Source organism: Coturnix japonica, chromosome W (assembly GCF_054131305.1).
Source record: "Coturnix japonica strain WE chromosome W, WE-NBRP24, whole genome shotgun sequence".
NCBI lineage: Eukaryota > Metazoa > Chordata > Aves > Galliformes > Phasianidae > Coturnix > Coturnix japonica.
The window spans coordinates 32880477-32900809 of NC_140701.1; positions in this window are offsets into that span (position 1 = coordinate 32880477).

Sequence of the window (20333 nt, forward strand, 5' to 3'; positions counted from 1 at the left end):
CACCAAAAGAAGAGACAGATATTTCTCTATACGTCTAGTGAAAATTCCAGAGCTTAAGGCATTCCAAAGCTGTGACAAACCCACATTCTGCCACTGATGGCACCTTTGTTTGTTTTGGGCTCTCATTTAAATGGCATTTCTGTGGGGTCTCCAGCACACCTTAAGGCATCTGGTAAATGCAGCTGAGGACCTTCAGGAAAGCCATGTCCTGGTAGTGTCAGTGCTTGCTGGACAACTGTGAGCCCCACAATGGGTCTCGTTCCTGTGTGCCACCTTCTGAACACCAGTACCATGTTGTAGATGAGAGGCCAAGCCAAGCTAAATCTAATCATGCTTCTTGAAAGGGATGCTTTCTGAAGAGTCTTTACACTAATGAGAAGACCACAAACATTAACTCAGTGAGCTCGAAATCACTGTGCATTTACATGCCTATGGTCTTGTTTGTCTCACAGAGACATGGTGGGATGGTTCCTGCCTCTGGACTGTAGCAAATGGGATAGAGACTCTTTATGACAAATGGACAAGGAAGATGAGGAAAAGCTGCTGCCGTCCATGAGAGTGCACTGAGCTCTGCCTGGGGATGGCAGAGGAGCCAGCTGAGAACTGATGGAAAGGGCTCAAAGAGGAGAGTGGCATATTCTGTTCCTTGCTTCCTGATCCAGAAGAACAAGAGGAGGGGGACAGGCAGGAATCTGAGTTACAGCTCAGATGGAATTGTTTTCTTCAGACTGCCTGCTATGGTGCAGTGTTTTGGTTCTAGGAGTAAATCACTGATAGCACTCTGGTGTTTACAGCTGCTGCTAAGCAGTGTTGTACGGAGCCAAGGCCATGCATGGTCAGTGGAGGGCACATGGAGTTGGGAGGGAACAGAGTGAGGACAGCTGACTGAAAGTGGCCAAAGGGGCGTTCTCTATCAGCTGACAGCAAGCAGAAATTGTATTGAAACAGGTGGGAGTTCACCTCAGTCTCTTCACTTCCCAGGGTCCAGCTGGGCATCAGTCTGGTGGTGCTGAGCAAGTGCTTGCGCATCAGTTGTTACATAAATTCCATATCAACGGATATATAGTGATAACTATTACTCCTCTCCTTTTATCTCTCTTAGTAAATTGCTTTGTTACAACCCCAAGCTGTACTTTTTTTTGCCAATTCTCTTCCCCATCCCACAGGGAATGGGGCAGTGCACCAAGCACTGTGTGCTGCTGAGCCACATGTTGGGTTCAACAACCACTGTCATTTCGGTGCCTGATGTGAGACTCCAAGGGTTGAGATAACAGCACAACTGTCCAGAGCGAGATAACTCAGGGCTTTGTGGGAGTTGGAAAAGTGCAGGCCATGATGCTAATTGTTTCCCTATTTGTGGAGCTTGTTGAGTCTTCTCATGAAGCTTCACTGCACAGCTCCTTACTTGGTGCTTGGATGCTGGAATAGGGTATTTAATTTGCTATGCTGTTTGACCTCAGTTTGTACCACGATAAAATTGGCAGCTGACAAAGTGAAGTTTTGTGCACATTCAGCTCTGTGGTCATCTTTGGGTTTTGGAAGTAATATTGTCGATATGATTAGGAATTACACAATTTACATTGTCGCATCTGTGAGCCCGGGGGTGTACTGGATATTGTGTTGAGGGACAAGGTTTAGTGGGAGCTATAGGTAATAGGTGAACGGTTGGACTGGATGATCTTTTAGGCCTTTTCCAACATTGGTGATTCTATGAATCTATGATTGAGGTTAAACAATTATTCAGGAATATCACTGAGAGATCTGCCCCATGATGAGAAGGCTCTGCATGGCAGGGGGTGTGGGATGGTCTGGGCAGCTGCCTGGAGCGGTGGGCACCCCCAGGGCTTTGTAACTTCATCTCTGAGCAACTGCAGGATCCTGAGAAACTGGTAGAATATTGGGGGCAGGTCTGCTGTGGCACTGGTAACCCCCAAGAGGCATACATGACTGCAGTGTGCCCGATCCACAGAGCTGGACATGCTGACAGTGCTGCAGCCTCTGCAACTCCTGGCACAGACCTTGCAGCAGCTCCAAGGTTTTGCTACATGTCCTGCAGTTGCTCCAAGCTCTGGGAAAGATCCCGCTGTCACTCCACCCTCATAATGAGCTCTGCAGTCACTCCTGCTACGGGTCCTGTAGCTGTTCCAAGTATGGTAATAAGAAAATGCAACAAATTCCTCCCAAGGGAGGAAGTACAGTCCTGCGGTGGCTCCAACCCCTCCAATGAGCCCAGTGGCTGCTCCAACTTAGTCACAGGTCCTGTGGTGATTCCAGCTCTGGCAATGAACTCTGAGGTCACTTCAACTCCTGCAACAGCCCGACAGCCACTTCAGCTCCTACAGTGAACCCTATGGCTGTTAAAACCCCTGCAACTAGTCCTGGACTTGCAAACAGATATGCATATGTATTAGTATCTGTGCATATATGTTTGCAACTGCATATGTTGTATATGTGTGAAAATATACTAAATATATATGTATAAATACATTTGTCATAATTATTATCCTTTTCTTTTTATCTTTGTCTCAATCCATAAACTTTAAACCACAGCACTGCCCTGAGACGCTTACGGATCTCCTTGGGACTATTCAATCTGATCTGGTCACACACTGAAGAGCACCAGAAGATCTCGAGGTTTTCTCAGGGAACAGCTCCTGAGGTATATTCCTTACACCAGCTTTGGAAGAGGCCTCCCTCCAGTTCTCTGGTCCTGCTCTGAAGGGGCCCTCTTCTTATGGCAGTGCCAGCAAGGAGACCAGCTCTGACAGACCTTTTCATATTGCTGGCTACTGACTGCAGCCCTGGATTGCTGCTGTAGAGGCAACAGGACTGTCGTGAGACACACAAGACCTTCAGGACTGCACAAATGAGAGGACTTGAGAGCACTGTGGTGGTGTAAAGAGATCAGAAATGAAAAGAGCACGTTGAGCTGCTGTCTGTGGCTGTACCTCCCCAAATCCAGACAAAGTAGGAAAAAAGAAAAGCTAAGTAAAAGTCTATTTTGAAACCTTTTTAGGTATCTTATAACATATTCGGGGAATCTGTATACATGTTTACATGAGTTCTTGGAGTGAAAAAAATGGAAATTAGGTAGGAAAGAAGTATAATACATTTTTATTTATAAGTTCAATAACATTTTTTTTTTTTGCACATTGCTATATCTCACACAATCAAACAATCAAAGATGCATAAAACATGAAGAACCATCACTGGGAATCCTATGAGGAAGTTGTGCATTTTATGGAAGCTGGAATAGTGCTTATTGCAACATCTTCCTGAGAGCGTGCTTGATCTCCCTGTTCCTCATGCTGTAGATAATAGGGTTCAGTGTTGGAGGAACCACTGCGTGCAGAAGTGCCACTATGAGATCCAGGAGTGGGAAGGAGATGGAGGGGGGCTTCAGGTAGGCAAAAACGCCAGTGCTGACAAATAGGGAGACCATGGTCAGGTGAGGGAGGCATGTGGAGAAGGCTTTGTGCCGTCCCTGCTCAGAAGGCATCCTCAGCACGGCAAGGAATATATGCACATAGGACACAACTATGAAAACAAAGCACCCAAAGCCTAAAGTGACACCAAAAAAGAAAAACACAACTTCCCTGAGATAGGAGGCTGAGCAGGAGAGATTGAGAATCTGGGGGATTTCACAGAAAAGATGGTTCACAACATTGCCTTGGCAGAGAGGCAGTGAAAACGTACTGGCAGTGTGCAGCAGGGAATTGAGAACCCCAGTGCCCCAGGCAGCTGCTGCCATGGTGGCACAAGCTCTGCTGTCCATCAAGGTCCCATAGTGCAGGGGCTTGCAGATGGCAATGTAGCGGTCATAGGACATGATGGTGAGAAGGGAATACTCTGCTGAGAGGAAGAAGAAAATGAAAAAGATCTGTGCAGCACATCCTGCGTAGGAGATGGCCCTGTTGTCACAGAGGGTGTTGGCCAAGGCTTTGGGGAGTGTGGTGGAGATGCAGCCCAGGTTGAGGAGGGCCAAGTTGAGGAGGAAGAAGTACATGGGGGTGTGCAGGTGGCGGTCACAGGCTACGGCTGTGCTGATGAGGCCATTGCACAGGAGGGCAGCCAGGTGGATGCCCAGGAAGAGCCAGAAGTGAAGGAGCTGCAGCTGCCGTGTGTCTGCCAAAGGCAGCAGGAGAAACTCACTGATGGAGCTGCTGTTGGGCATCTGCTGTTCCTGGGCTTGGAGTCCTGCTCAGAGTGCAGAAGGTAATGACAAGTCCAGACCATTCTCAGAGACACTCCTCCTGCTATACTATGAAATGTTTTTATTCTCTTACAACAGTGTACATTTAGCACCATTACTTGCATTTAATTTCATGTATTTCAGCATTCCTTAAGCAGAAGCAGCATATGGAGCTCTGACCTTCCTCTTATTTTCTTATCCCTTCTCCCTGGATATTTTCATCTGTTTCATGTCTCATATCTTTACCCCAAGTGCTCTTAGATCCCCCTACCCCAGCTTCTGTGGCATTCAGTTTCAGTTAGAAAATGCTGCCTGTTTGTAAGATAAGTGAATTATTCATGCCTACAGAAAATGATGATAATTCCATCCTTCGAGAAAGGGGAGACTGAAAGCACATAATGTGTGACTGTTCACAAAACAAGCAACTGATTGACGAAAAATTCTCAGAACTCCTATTGCCCCTTTTAGATTTCTGACTCCAAACCTCTTTGCCTCAGAACAGGAAATGGAAACCCCCTGCCATGGCTCTCCTCTTGCAAAGGGACCTCAGAAACATTCTGTTGTGCAATGGAGCTGTGATCCCCTGCCCCAGGCAGCAGCTGTGGCAGCACAAGCCCTGCCGGGGGGCTCCTTCCCCCCACACGTCTCCCCGCAGCACCCTGGGCAGCTCCCCGGGAGGGCTGAGTGCTGAGCCTGGCAGGCGGCAGAGTCCCATAACGGGCACACAGCCCCTGGGGCACAGCAGGGACCCTGCTCTGCAGGACAGCCCTGGGCACCCGCCTGCAGCCCCGGCTGCACAGCCTGCAGCCGTGCTGGGACACGCAGCCCTCAGGGATGTGCTCTGATGCTGCAGCACGGAAGCCCTCAGGTGGAGCAGGAGGCTTTTTCCAGAGTAAAGAAACATGCAGTGCCTACATCCAGATCTGCTATGGGATATCCCAAATTAAGTTAACCCTCTATGAAAAGCAGCTCACGGTCTGCAGTGAGACTTTACCTTGTCATGGTCTGTGAGCAATGCTCCTGCAGAGAGCACGCAGCCCGCTTACACCACACACATCCTGGAAGCTCTCTCCAGTTTCTCTCCTCTCCTTCTGTCAGCTGCAGGTTGTGCTGTGCACAAGAGCTGCTCCTGGGCACAGCTGTCTCTCTGCAGCTCTGCCCACATTTATGAGCTCCCTGTGTCCCAGGAGCTCGGCCCAGCTCAGCAACAGATTATGTCATTTTTATCCTTCCCATTCATCTCCCCTGACATGTCCATGGGTCCTCATGGCCAATAGCTCCTGAAAGACAACAGCATCATGACTGTGTGTTGAAATCCGCTCAATTAACCACCACATGTCCAGTGGTCAGTGACTGATTGGAGACATATGGGGAGTGCTACCAGAGATCGTTTGATGAAACAATAAGGGCACCCAGACAAGGAAGGCGAGGTTTGGACTTTCCCTGTGCAGGACAGTGATGCAGCTGAGGCAGTGCAGGAGTCTCATCCCTTGACAGAAATCCTGGAGCTGAAATGGAATTCAGCTCCCCACAGAACCACAGGACCTGGGATTCCTCTGGTTCAGTTCAGAAGTGCACAAGGAGTTGCCTGCATGTAAGCTCCTGCTCTGAGTCCTCGGCCCTTCAGCAGGGACGCAGCTGCTTACACACAGACACTGGGTGATGCCCACCATGCCTGGGCTGCTCCTGATGTGTGCCAGTGCTTGTAAACCGTGTGGGAAGTCCCTGAGATAGACACCTCCTTCCTGGGCATCAGCCGAGGGCCAGAGAGGGGATAGTACCGGCTGTCTGGTGAATTCACATGCAGCTTCAAAAGCAGCACAGGGCCTTCAGCAAAGACATGCCCATGGTGTGTCCGTGCTGCTACGTCACCTCCAAGACCCATGATCGGTCTAATGTCTGTGTGCCACCTTCTGCACACTGATACCATAGGCGAGCTATCCAGTCCAGCTATGTCCAGTGATGCTTTTCAATTAGGATGTTTACTTCTGTGGTTTTGCACTAATGCAAACACCAACACACAATAAGCTAGAAATCTTGGTAGAGCTGCAGGCCTGAGCTTCTGTTTGGACCATGGAGACACAGTTTAATGTCTTCCACAACTGCACTGTAGCACAAGGGGGATACCGAGTCTTTAGGATGGATGGGAGAGGATACAAAGAAGGGTGACTGCCCTCTGTGTGAATGCACTGAGCTCTGCCTGGGGATGGAAGAGCAGACAAGTCAGAGCTAATGGAAATGGCCAACAGAGGAGACCATCAGTGTCTTTTCCTGTCTTCCTGATCAGGGAGAGTAAATGGAAGGTGCCCTCTGCAGACAGATGGGAATCTGATGTTGTCTGTCCCTTGTCCCATTTGGTGGCTTTTGTCACTCCATTATCTGTGGCAGGGACAGCACAGCAGGGCATGTGGAATCCAGCAGATCCCTGGAGAGCACAGATGGCGGCTTCTTGACCAAGCAGTGGAGGAACCAAAGAGGAGAGGTTCTCTGCTGGATCTCATACTCTCTGGCATGGAAGGACTTGTGGGAACTGTGAAGGTCAAAGGGGCATCAGGCCAAGCACAAGATGCAAATGGATCTCTTTTAATTTATTTATTTATTTTGAGGCTGTAAGCTTAATAGTTGATCATAAATGTCAATAAAACTGAAACAAAGAATTGAAGACAAAGATGGAAATCAATGAAAATGTTTTAACCCTTCTCAACATGAGAAATTCTCATGAGTCTTGTTCCATTTTAAGTTGTAAATATGAATCTTTGAGGTGATTTGATGTCTTTTTTTTTTTTTTTTCTTTTTCTGAAACTACGATGTTTTCCAGAACTGTGTTTGCTGGACACAAATGCCTTCAGGTTCAGGGACACAGACAGCGGTGCCAGTGCCAATGCCCTGTGACTATAGCCCGGTGCCCGGCACTACTCTTCCCTGCTGCCTATTTGATGTCCCTCATCCTCCAGGTGTCTTCAGCTCTCCTAAATAAATGGCCATGGTTAAGGGCATGTTTTCAGATGCCATTTGGGCACACACTACTCCCACTGCCCTCCAGATTTCTCCATCCCTTGCTCTTTGTTCAGTCAGATACCTCCCAATTATCTGTCTGATTTCCGACTTCCAGGGGGATTACTGGAATTTGTTCCATCTCCCCAAAGTCTGATTGAATGTGTTGTCAACTCCTTCACTGTGATTTGATCTATCCCTTCCTATCTATTCTTTTTCTTCTTATACTTTTTCTTTTTCTCAATCACTGTCTCTCTTTTTTTTTTTTTAAGGCACGAAATCTGAAAGATGTTCATTAATGTCAGTAAAAGTGAAAAACAGAGTTGGAGACAAAGATAGAAATCAATGAGAATGTGTTAACCCGTCACAGTGTGTGAAATACTCACAAGTCCTGATCAATTTTAAGTTGATACCTCTCAACTACCTGGCTGATATGTCCCAGGGAGATTACTGGAATTTGCTCCATCTCCCAGAGTCTGATGGCCTCTGTTGTCAACTACTTCACTGTGATTCAATCTATCCTATCCTATCTCAGTCTAAATAATTTCTTTTAAAAGTATTCCATAGGAAAGACAAATTTTGATGCAGCTTGAACATGGCATGCAGTTGATCACTGTGTTTTACTGTTCATTCAATTGCATCACCTTTCCTTCCATTTGCTGGCCAGATAAAAAAGAGAAATCTTTCCTTTTCCATGTGCAGCTGGTTCTCTGAGGAAAGCCAGTGGGAGTTGGTGAAAAGCAGTTTTAACACTGAGCGGATGAATGCAGAGGAGAAGAGTGATGTGAAGAAAAGTGATGCAAGTCCCATAGGTCCACTGTGAGCAGAAATTGGGTAGGGAGGTTGAGAAGGACCTTTGTCAACACAGTAACAGTACAGAACTCATTGAGACATCCTGGATTGGTATCATTTGCACAGTGCTGCTTTAATGTCTTTTTTAAACCCAACTATAAACAAATAAACAGTAAATTTATAATGGATTCTTTCTCTTTAAGCTCTCTCCAGATATCCCTCCTTTTTGCTGAACAAGTTCTGATAACCTGAATAAGATAACAAGATGGCATAAGGCACAGGAGACTCTTTCGGTTATAATGGGCCCCAGGGTGCATTTGATGCTGAGTCCATCAACCTCCAGTGCAGAGAGAAGTTTGCACAAAGTACTCAGCAAGACAAAGTCAGAAGTAACAGTGAAGTATCTTGCAGTACTAATGGACCCACTGAGGGCCATTATCAAGCAAGCTTCCCTAGGGACTTGTTAGAGAAGATAATTGGAAGCCATGACTATAGGCAGGGAAAGGCACTGGCATGCTAAGAAACCTCTCCTTTGCCTTACAAAGCAGACAGGTCAAGCCCTGATTGCAAGACCAGTGGTAGAGAGATCCTGTCTCTCATGTTGGCTCAGGACCCTTCCTGGGGCAGTGGGATGGAGGTCTGTATGATGTTAAATGAAAGACAAGGGGACAGAAGATCCCAGGCTCTACATGCGGTGCAAGGATGCTGTGAAGTTCATATCCCACATGTGCCCTGTGTCTCATCGCAGGATGTAGGATGTGAGAAGGGCCCAGTCTGAACAAGCAGTCAATCACAGTGAAACTCTGAACTTCAGATCTCTCAGTTCCAGTGCCCTCCTGTGCACACTCTCCCATAGTTTGATGCACGTTATGTTCTGCAGTGCCCAGAAGAGCACCTAGAGCTCCAGGTGAGGCTGCAGCAGTGCAGAGCACACAGGGACAATCCTTTCCCTCACCCAATTGGCAATACTTGCTTGATGCACTCCAGGGGACCGTTGGCCTTCCTGGCTGCCTGGGCACACTGCTGACTCACGTTCAATTTGACGTTGACCAGGACCCCCAATCCTTTTCAGTCAGACCGCTCTCCTGTGTTCCATATCCAGTCAGTGTGTGTATGTTCAGGGTTGCCCCTACCCAGGTGCACAATCAGGCACTTGTTTTTGTTATACTTTATGCACTTGGTGCTTAGTACCAACTGGTACCCAGTTCTCTGACTTGTCCACATCTCTCTGAAAGTCCTCTCCCCCCTCAGTAGAGGCAACACCACCTCCTCATCTGGTATCATCAGCAAACTTGCTCAGAACATCTTCTAGTCCTGCATGCAAGTCATCCACAAAAACATGAAAGAGAAGTGGCCCTAAAATAGAGCCATGGGGAACAGGTGGACTGGATGATTTTTTAGGTCTTTTCTAACCTTGGTGATTCTATGATTCAATGATATCCCATCCTTGTATGAATGCCCTCTTTGAGCAAACACTCTCTGGGAGGACTCAGCATATGTCTGGAATTAGCATTGTTCATAACTCCCCCACTACAATTCCCCCTCCATACAATTTCCAAGCTCCATCAACAAGTCCGTCCAAGTCCCCTACCCTAGTTCCCTAAATGTGTATATTATTGGGAGAAAATGAAGACATTCTTGCCTGGACTAACAGGAGACCTTCAGAGGTGCAAACAGTTCTGCAGACAAGGAGGGAAAAAAATCGAAAGACTGTATCAATTCCTGCCAGACAGACCATCTTGGCATGATCACGGGACGTCTAGCTTGTGCGCCTGGCATAGGTGTGAGCAGATACTATAAAGACCATTGGCAAGACCTGCCAAACCTGAGGTGGCTTGGAGTGAGTGGCAAGAGACCATGGGTTCATGTATGAGCAAGGAGCAAATGACAAATACAGAAGAGCATACAGCGGATAGCCAAATCGTGGAAGAGGAGCAGAAGGAGCAGACCGCAGATTTTCAAATCATGGATGCCCCCATAACCTAAGCGTGGAACCCGCTCTATGACGTTCCAGCCTGGAACAGACAGGGGAGACGACCTGTGCAGAGGGAGATGAGCGCCAACATCAATCTGCATCTGACCCAGGAATGGTTCCATGGCAGGATGGGAGCAGGGCGCAGTGGGCAGCACATTGCTGAGCAGCTGATGACGCCTTACTGCACTGTGATGAGGGCTCCCGATGGCTCATTCCTTGTTAGGGAGAGCGGGGCATTCATTGGGGACTATTGTTGCAGAACGGCGGGAGAAAAGCAGACGACCACACCTGTCATTGACATACGATCAGCTATTCTTGTTTATTCCTTGGCTGCGTGTACATTTATAATACGGATAATTAGCTCATACATATTGCAAAAGTGGAGCTCATCATTGGTTCCCAATTACATACCATCCCCGAGTATCTTAACGGCTTGTTGTTATCAACTGAAAGCTACTCCCTTGCTGAGTTCCCAAAACCATGGCTAGTTGTTCACCATCCCAGGGCATCTTGTTATTCTAACTGCCCTTGCAGGTGATACGGCTGCTTGTCTAGCCGCACTGTGTTTACGACCCATCTCAGCTAACTAGCTGTAAAAAACACTCTCTACATTTCCCCCGTTTTCTTTTAGGCTGAAAAGGCTCAGTTTACCGACCGACTAATCATATTTAACAAGCAGTTCAGTTCATTTGTTCAAACAGTTCTCATGTAGTTTAATCCTGCTTCGTAGCTGCTGTTCTGTGAACTTCTCATCTCGATCCATGACTGCCGCTCCGTAGAATTCTTCTTACAATACTGCCTATAGAATAACAACACCACTTCTATTAATAACATAACTATCATAACTCAATCAAGGCCTCGACTGACAATATTCTAAATATGAAAGAAAAAAAACAAGTCAAATACAACATAACAACATTATTGCTAAACCTACTAAAAAGAACAAACATGTTTGTACTGCAACCTAAGTTTCTGCAACCTGAAAATCAGTCCATGAGGGTCCCATTGTGTTAATCTGTAACTGATCAGGAAAAGTCTTCAGTTTTGATATACTCTGATATATTGATTTTTAATGACCACTAAAATTTGTGCAGTAAATGCTTTTAAGATGTTCATAACCATGCTCTACCAACTGAGTTATCCGGGCTAATAATTGATTAATGATCGCACAATTTAATGGAATAGCATGTCAAATAGAACCAATTTTAGAGGACAAATGTACTAAAGTATCGCTAGGGGCATTATTACTTATTGACCCTTGAGAAACAGCAAGCCATGTTGGTGGTGGATGCGACAGGTAGTGCCAGCAGGGCGTCCCCTGCTTCAAGGTGCACCTTTCCTCTCTCACCCATCACAGATTCTCTCCTGCATTCAGGGTCTGAAGGATTTCTTCCAGTTGTACACCATATCCGCACGGCCAGTGCGTGATATAGAGCCCAAGTGGAACACCTGCTTGGAAAACAGAATAAACTATCAAATTTAGTTCTATTAACGTGCACTTTTGTCTAAAATGATGCATGGTTATATTTTCAGATCCCAATTAATTGGATGTAAAAGAGGTATCCGTTCTATGATACAGGGTCATCTCTTTGACTGAGATTCCTTTCCAGGTTTTGTCTTTGCAAATTAAGAAAAGCTAATTAATAGGCTAATAACATCATAACCAAGCAGTACTAAAACATTGAAAGAGCTATTCCGGTAGATTCTAGAATTGATTAGATCAAATCCTGTTTAATACACATCTGATCTATTACTAAAATAGAAGAAGCACACAACATCCTAGCTAATGCCTTAAACTCTAATTCTTGAGACTGCATTGGTAAAACAGAAAATCACACACTATGTCAAACTATTACTAATATTATCTATAACACAGCAAGTTACAAAGCAATACCACTAAGTAAGAAACACACAATTACAATTACTATAAAGGCTGGATGCTATTTTCTGCCTCCAGATGAGACCGAACATATCATGCTGGAACCCATGAAGGGCCAGTCCCTGTGAAAATACGAGCATATTCACGACCCCAAGTTGTCAGTGGTAGGGGACAGTCCCAAAGTCCTGTGGCCATATTCCAAACATTAACCATAGGCTGTTCCATTAGCACTGGGGAAGCCTCAAAATGACGATCCACATAAGCTGTATCTCTGTGAACACGATTCAAAAAATTCAGCACAAGCAAAACAAACAAAACCTTGCATAATATTTCTTGTGGTGTGTCTCCCATATTCCCCCTTTTTTGTTTAATAATAAGAATGGATTTCAATGTTTGATAAATGTGATCAATGACAGCTTGTTCAGTGGGAGAATGAGCAATGGCTGTAGTATGTTTAACACTCCCTTCTTGGAGGAAAGTTCGAGTGGCCTTAGAAGTATATGCAGGCCTATTATCTGTTTTTGTAGTATGTGGGATTCCCATAGCAGCATAAGCAGATAACCAGTGTTTACGGGTGTCATGACTGCGTTCACCTGTATGTGCTGTGGTAAATACGTAAAAAGAATGAGTATCTATTGTTACATGTGCATATTTTAGACAGCCAAATTCAGGAATGTGAGTGACATTTGTCTGACACAGTTGAAGAGGTGCTGTGCCACATGGATTTGTCCCAGTTTGAGGCAAAGAGGTATCAGTCAAATTATGTAGCCAGTATTCAGTCATAAACACGGTGTACTGCATAGCAGAGAGGATCATTCTTAACACAATTTTCCAGTCATGAGGGGTCATAGCGTAACTGTCACTGTTTGCAACCAAAAGATTGTATGTAAAGGCTAACTGAATTCTGTATGTTCTCACTGACTCCCTTAGCTCCTTCACTGCCTCATAAGGCAGGGATTCCCAACGGGGGGCCTGATTCAACGCAGGAAAAGTTTGCAACGTGTCAGCATCACCCCTTAATATTGTTTCTTTTCTGCATTGCTCTAAGACATCACAGTACGCTGTAGGGAAATGTGTCATTCCTGCTCCCTTCAAAGTATCATCAGGAGGAAATGCGTCCGATTCTCTTTCTGCATCTACAGGACCGGGGTCACAACAATCTCCTGGTTTCGGTCCATCCGTGTCTTTAACCAGGTTACACGTGGGCTGCACAGACGGAGCCGGGCACGACAAGGGGGGGGCGGCATGGTTAGGCGCAGAGCACGACGTGGGCGAAGCAGAGGGCGGGGGCGCTGTAGAGACCGACAACGCTGCAAGCGACGTGTGCGGGGGGCAGGCGGCCGCTGGCTGGGAACAGCTGGTTGTGTCGGAGCGCGGCAGCTGTTCTTTCTCGCGCTGGGCTGGATGTTTCTTGACCGGCGACGGCAGGTGACGGTGTTGTGGTTGTCCAAGCGGCAGTTCTGGCACCACACACCGGCGACTTGGCAATTCTGTCGCAAATGTCCCTTAACGCCGCACCGGAAACATTTAAAAGAGGTGCTTGGGCCTGAATTGGTTACCGCAGATGCTTTTAAGGGTGCAAGAGCTGCTAACACTTGATTCTGAGAAGCCTCAGCCTGTGCCTTTAATCCTGCCCCTAGCTCTTTAATAGCCTCAACTATGAAAGCCTGAGCCCCTGTGGGCACACTCGATAATCTGTCTAACGCCTCCTCTATTGTCCAGTTACTCCTCAATGTACTTAGAATGCCACGAGCTGTAGCATTACAATTCTGAAGTGCACAATGTTTTAGCATTATTTCCCTCATGTACTCTGGTACTCCAGCCTTCTCTATGGCTCCAGCTACCTTATCTAGAAACGCTCCAAAATCCTCATTTCTTCCCTGCTGGATTCCCATATAAGACGGCAGCCCACCTGGTGCCTTGATCTTATCCATAGCCTGCCTGGCCAGATACATTGACTCCCTACATTTAGCTGGTCCTAATAAAGCCTGGGCCTCCATCCAGATGAAAGGACCCACCCCTAAAAGTTCTTCAACGGTTACATTATACAAGGGATCTCCGGGCTGCCTAACTATCGCAGCGCTCTGTTGGCACATCTCTTCCCAATAAGCATTAAATAGCAGTTGTTGGTGCTGCGAAAAAATCAACCTAGCTATAGCCCGACAATCAGATGGCAACAAAACCTGAGTATTCCAGATATAATCCAGTATCTGTCTCGCTGGCTCACTTTTTACTCCAAACTGACTGACCGTAGACTGCAATTGTGACAACAACTTCCAACCTAAAGCACTGATAGTAGCCTGTGTCCTGCCTGCAGGATCAGGCGAATGCCCCCCCGGCAGCACCACCTGTTGCACCGCTTCCAACGCCTCACCGCCTCCTGCCTTTAAACAAGCCCGCGCCAGCGCAGCCCAAGCCCCCCCCCACTCCCGCGCGATGGCCTCCGCCAGGGCACTCTGTGCCCCAGGGAGCGGCTCATTGCAAAGGGGGGTCGAGGGGGCCGGCTGTAGTGCCATGGTCGATGCAGGCGGCTCATATGATACAGACGTGCCGGGAGGCGGTGATGGGGCACTCGGCTCCGCAGCCACTGGCAATGTAGGCTCGGCGGCCGGCGGCAACTTTACGGTGGACAAAGCAGGGGGCACCGGGCAATCTGACCATTCATTATAATTCTTATTCCTCCCCTGCACAGCACTAGCTTGCTCTGCTGCTTCCTTTTCTGCCTGATATTGCAGTAAATCATTATAAACCATACGCCACCATTTCCCGCATTTCTTAGCCATTTTCTCCCCATCTATCATTCCCTGAAAAATTACATCTCCAAATTTTCGCCACTCAGCAAGATCATGCACTAAATGCAGATTCTGAAATAGCCCTTTAGCATACCCATACGCTAATAACTCGGGGAGTTCCTTTTGCAAGTCTATCCCCCTAACCTGACGCTTTCTTTTCAAAAAGCAAGAAAATACCTGACATTTTTTTTTAAAAAAGCAAGAAAATAATTCATAAACCGCTTGCCTTCCCATACCTGTTTGTCAGCGCGCTGTTGCAGCCTTAAAGGACGTTGGCGGCTCGTATCAGCTAGGCCCTTCTATAAGGTCACGTAGAGCACTTGCACCTTCTTTTCCTGGCGCATGCTATCCCCGCTGCTTAAGGATCCGAACACCTTCACCGCTGCGATCCTTCCTGGTAGGCCACGTCGAGGGTCACCAATTGTTGCAGAACGGTTGGAGAAAAGCAGACGACCACACCTGTCATTGACATATGATCAGCTATTCTCGTTTATTCCTTGGCTGCGTGTACCTTTATAATACGGATAATTAGCTCATACATATTGCAAAAATGGAGCTCATCATTGGTTCCCAATTACATACCATCCCCGAGTATCTTAACGGCTTGTTGTTATCAACTGAAAGCTACTCCCTTGCTGAGTTCCCAAAACCATGGCTAGTTTCTCACCATCCCAGGGCATCTTGTTATTCTAACTGCCCTTGCAGGTGATACGGCTGCTTGTCTAGCTGCACTGTGTTTACGACCCATCTCAGCTAACTAGCTGTAAAAAACACTCTCTACAGACTATGTCCTGTCCATCTGGAGCAATGGAGAGGTGCAGCACTGTCGCATCCAATGGTGGAAGGATGCCAGCAGCCACATAAGTACTTTCTCATTAATAACCGAATATTTGACAGCCTTTACGACCTCATCTCCTATTACCGGGAGACACCGCTGAGGTACAACAACACGGATACGAGACTGACAGAGCCTGTGCCTCGTTCCAATGCTTGTAACAAAGACTGGGTGCCGCAGGACGGCACCGGATGCACGAGCGCAGCTGGGGTCCCACTTATGGGTCCCACATATGGGTCTGTGTTCACAATTATGGGATTGGGGTCACACTTATGGGGCTGGAGATGCAGTTATGGATCTGAAGCCCCACTGATGGGGCTGGGGTCACACTAAGGAACACAGTTATGGGGTTTTACGTCCCACTTATGGGTCCAGCCCCCCAACTTATGGGTCCAGCCCCACACTTATGGGTCTGAGTCCCCACTTATGGGTCTGGGTCCCCACTTATGGGTCTGTGGTCCCACTTATGGGTCTGTCCCCCCACTTATGGGTCCCACTTATGGGTCTCAAGTCTCACTTATGGGTCCAGCCCCCCACTTATGGGTCCGATCCCCCCCCCAACTTATGGGCCTCACTTATGGGTTCAATCTCCCACCACTTATGGGTCCCACTTATGGGTGCAGCCCCCCACTTATGGGTCATACTTATGGGTCCAAGCCCCCCCCCCCCACTGACCCATCCCACTTATGGGTCTCTGGCCCCACTTATGGGTCCGGCCCCCCCCCCCACTTATGTGTCCAGCCCCCCACTTATGGGTCTGGACCCCCACTTATGGGTCCTACTTATGGGTCCGACCCCCCACTTATGGGTCCCGCTTATGGGTCTGGCCCCACATACCCGTCGTTGCCCTCCATGTTGCTCTCCTGCTCCAGCTCCTTTGGGTCGGGACTCCCACTTATGGGTCCGGTCCCCACTTATGGGTCACTCTTATGGATCTGGGGTCCCACTTATGGGTCTGGGGTCCCACTTATGGGTCTGGCCCCCCACTTATGGGTCTGGGGTCTCACTTATGGGTCTGTTCCCCCACTTATGGGTCCGGCCCCCCACTTATGGGTCACACTTATGGGTCTCTGGTTCCACTTATGGGTCTGTGGTTTCACTTATGGGGCTGGGGTCCCACTTATAGGTTTGAAGATCTTGTTATGGGTTTAGGGATATCTCCAAAGTTTTGGGGTCCAACTTATGGGGTCTTAGGCCCCATTTATGGGTCCAGCCCCCCAACTTATGGGTCTGTCCCCCCACTTATGGGTCTGGATCCCCACTTATGGGTCACACTTATGGGTCTGGCCCATAAGTTAAGCCCAAAATCCAACCTCTTCCCCCATATTAAATACCATATTTGAAGACCCCAAAAATCCCCCAAACCCCCATTTTAAAGACCCTAAAAACCCCATTTTTAAGTCCCAAATCCACTGCACCCCTCATATTAAATACCCCCTTTTGAAGGCCCCAAAAAGCCCCAAAACCCCCATTTTTAAGCCCAAAATCCACCTTCCCCCCCCCCATATTAAATACCATGTTTGAAGTCCTCAAAAACACCATTTTTGAGCCCAAAAAAAGCCCCCAAAACCCCGTTCTTAAGCCCAAAATCCATGCCCCCCTCCATATTAAATACCATATTTGAAGCCCACAAAAAGCCCCCAAACCCCCGTTGTTCAGCCCAAAATCCACCTCATATTTTATATCATATTTAAAGACCCCAAGATAACCCAAAATCGACGTTTTTCAGCCCAAAAATACCGTGTTTGAAGACCCCGATGAGGAGGGACTTGTCAGCCTCCGTGTCCCATCAGGACGTGGGGGGCTCCAGTTGATCCAGCAACAGGAACGAGATGGACACGGCGCTGTGGGGCACAGTGTGGGGCACAGTGTGGGGCAGGGGGGATCTATGGGGCTGGAGGGGCTTAATGTGGGGCTGGAGGACCTTAATATGGGGCAGGGGGGCATCTATGGGACTGGAGGGGCTTAATATGGGGCTGGAGGGGCTTAATATGAGGCTGGGGTGGGAATCTATGGGGCTGGAGGAGCTTAATATAGGGCAGGAGGACCTCACTATGGGGCTGGAGGACCTTGATATGGGGCTGGAGGACCAGGGGGTGGGAATCTATGGGGCTGGAGGACCTCGCTATGGGGCAGGAGGAACTTAATATGGGGCAAGGGAGTGAATCTATGGGGCTGGAGGACCTCAATATGGGGCTGGAAGACCATAGAGTGGCAATCTATGGGGCTGGAGGACCTTCATATGGGGCTGGAGAACGTCAGAGACCCCTATATTGGGTCTGAGGGATCCCAAGTGACCCCAATGTGGGGCTGGAAAACCGGAGGGAGGGAATCTATGGGGCTGGAGGACCCCAAAGGACTCCAATATGGGGCTGGAGGACCTTAATATGGGGTTGGAGGACCAGAGGGTGGGAATCTATGGGGCTGGAGGACCTTAATATGGGGCTGGAGGACCCCAAAATGGGTCTAAATGGGTCTAGAAGACCCCCAATATGGGGCTGGGGACACCAATATGGGGCTGGAGGACCTCGCGATGGGGCTGGAGGACCTTCATATGGGGCAGGAGGACCCTAATATGAGGATCTATGGGGCTGGAGGACCTCGCTATGGGGCAGGAGGACTCCAATATGGGTATGGGGTCCCCAATATAAGTCTGAAGAACCCCAATATGGGGCTAAAAGGTCTCAATGTGGGGCTGGAGGACCCTAATATGAGAATCTATGGAGCTGGAGGACCTTAATATGGGGCTGGAGGACACTAATATGGCAATCTATGGGGCTGGAGGACCTCGCTATGGGACAGGAGGACCTTAATATGGGGCTGGAGGACCCCAATATGGGGCAGGGGTCCCAATATGGGGATGGAGGACCCTAATATGAGAATCTATGGGGCTGGAGGACCTTAATAAGGGGCAAGGGAGTGAATCAATGGGGCTGGAGGTCCACAATATGGGGCTGGAGGACCTCGCTATGGGGCTGCAGGACCCTAATATGGGAATCTATGGGGCTGGAGGACCTCGCTGTGGGGCTGGAGGACCTAGTTATGGGGCAGGAGGACTCACCTGGCCATGGCTCCAGCCAGCACCTTGTCGGCCTGGTCCCCGATCACCTCCTGCCTCAGGTAATACAGCATACGGACCCAGAGCAGAACCCTATGGGACCCATAAGTTGTGGGGCAGGAATGGATGGGGCCTCATGCTGTTTATCTTGCTCCACAGCTGCTGCTCTGAACAGCTTTTCTTGTATCCCCACAATTCCCCCTTTTTTGTTTATTGACAAGCTACTACCATACTATAAAATAATAACACTAATTATATTAATAACATAATCATTATAACTCAATCAAGGCCTCGATTGACAATACTCTAAAAGTGAAAAAAGAGACAAGTCAAATACAACATAACAACATTACTGTTAAAACCACTAAAAAGAACAAACATGTTTGTACTGCAACCTAAGTTTCTGCAACCTGAAAATAAATCCATGAGGGTCCCGTTGTGTTAATCTGTAACTGATCAGGAAAAGTCTTCAATTTTGATATACTCTGATATATTGATTTTTAATGACCACTAAAATTTGTGCAGTAAATGCTTTTAAGATGTTCATAACCATGCTTTACCAACTGAGTTATCCGGGCTAATAATTGATTAATGATCGCACAATTTAATGGAATAGCATGTCAAATAGAACCAATTTTAGAGGACAAATGTACTAAAGTATCGCTAGGGGCATTATTACTTTTTGACCCTTGAGAAACAGCAAGCCATGTTGGTGGTGGATGCGACAGGTAGTGCCAGCAGGGCGTCCCCTGCTTCAAGGTGCACCTTTCCTCTCTCACCCATCACAGATTCTCTCCTGCATTCAGGGTCTGAAGGATTTCTTCCAGTTGTACACCATATCCGCATGGCCAGTGCGTGATATAGAGCCCAAGTGGAACACCTGCTTGGAAAACAAAATAAACTATCAAGTTTAGTTCTATTAGTGTGCACTTTTGTCTAAAATGATGCATGGTTATATTTCAAAAATCCCAATTAGTTGGATGTAAGAGAGGTATCTATTCTATGATACAGGGTCAAGAGCTCGTAGAATTTGTAGACGATGTCGACCTCGCTGTATTAGCATAGCAAACATTTCCACTCGTGATGTAATAGTTTTTGAAAATGTATGAGGTAAAAATACCCATTCGAGGATAACGAGAGGATCCTTTCTTGAGGTATCCCATTGACATAACAAGCCATATGGCTGATAGAAGTTGGATATTATTATGAGATGTACTGGAAGTGATAAACAAACACGATGGCTATATCGATTTTGCACTGATGTTATTACACAGTCTAAGCACTGTTGTGCTTCTGGTGTTAATTGTCTTTTAGAAGTTAGATCTGGGTCTCCTTTCAGTAGTTTGAATAAAGGATGCAGCTCTTGAGTAGTAATTCCCAAAAGTGGCCGCAACCAATTGATGGTTCCTAATAACTTTTGCAGATTGTTTAATGTCCGTATGTGAGGTACTATTTTGAGGATTTGTGGCTGGATAGTGTGAGATGCAATTTTCCATATTGCTTCTTTTCTGCACTGCCCTAAGACATCACAGTACGCTGTAGAGAAATTTGTCGTTCCTGCTTCCTTCAAATTATCATCAGGAGGCAATGCACCCAATTCGCCTTCCGGATCTACTGGACCAGGGTCACAACGATCCCCTGGTTTCGATCCGTCCGTGTCTTTAACCACGTTACACGCGGGCTGCACAGACGCAGCAGCGCACGACGTGGGCGGAGCGGGGGGCGGAAGCGGCGCGACGAACGTCGTAGGCGGAGCGAAGGGCGGGGGCGCCGTAGAGGGCGGCAACGCGGCGAACGTCGGGGGAGGAGCGAACGG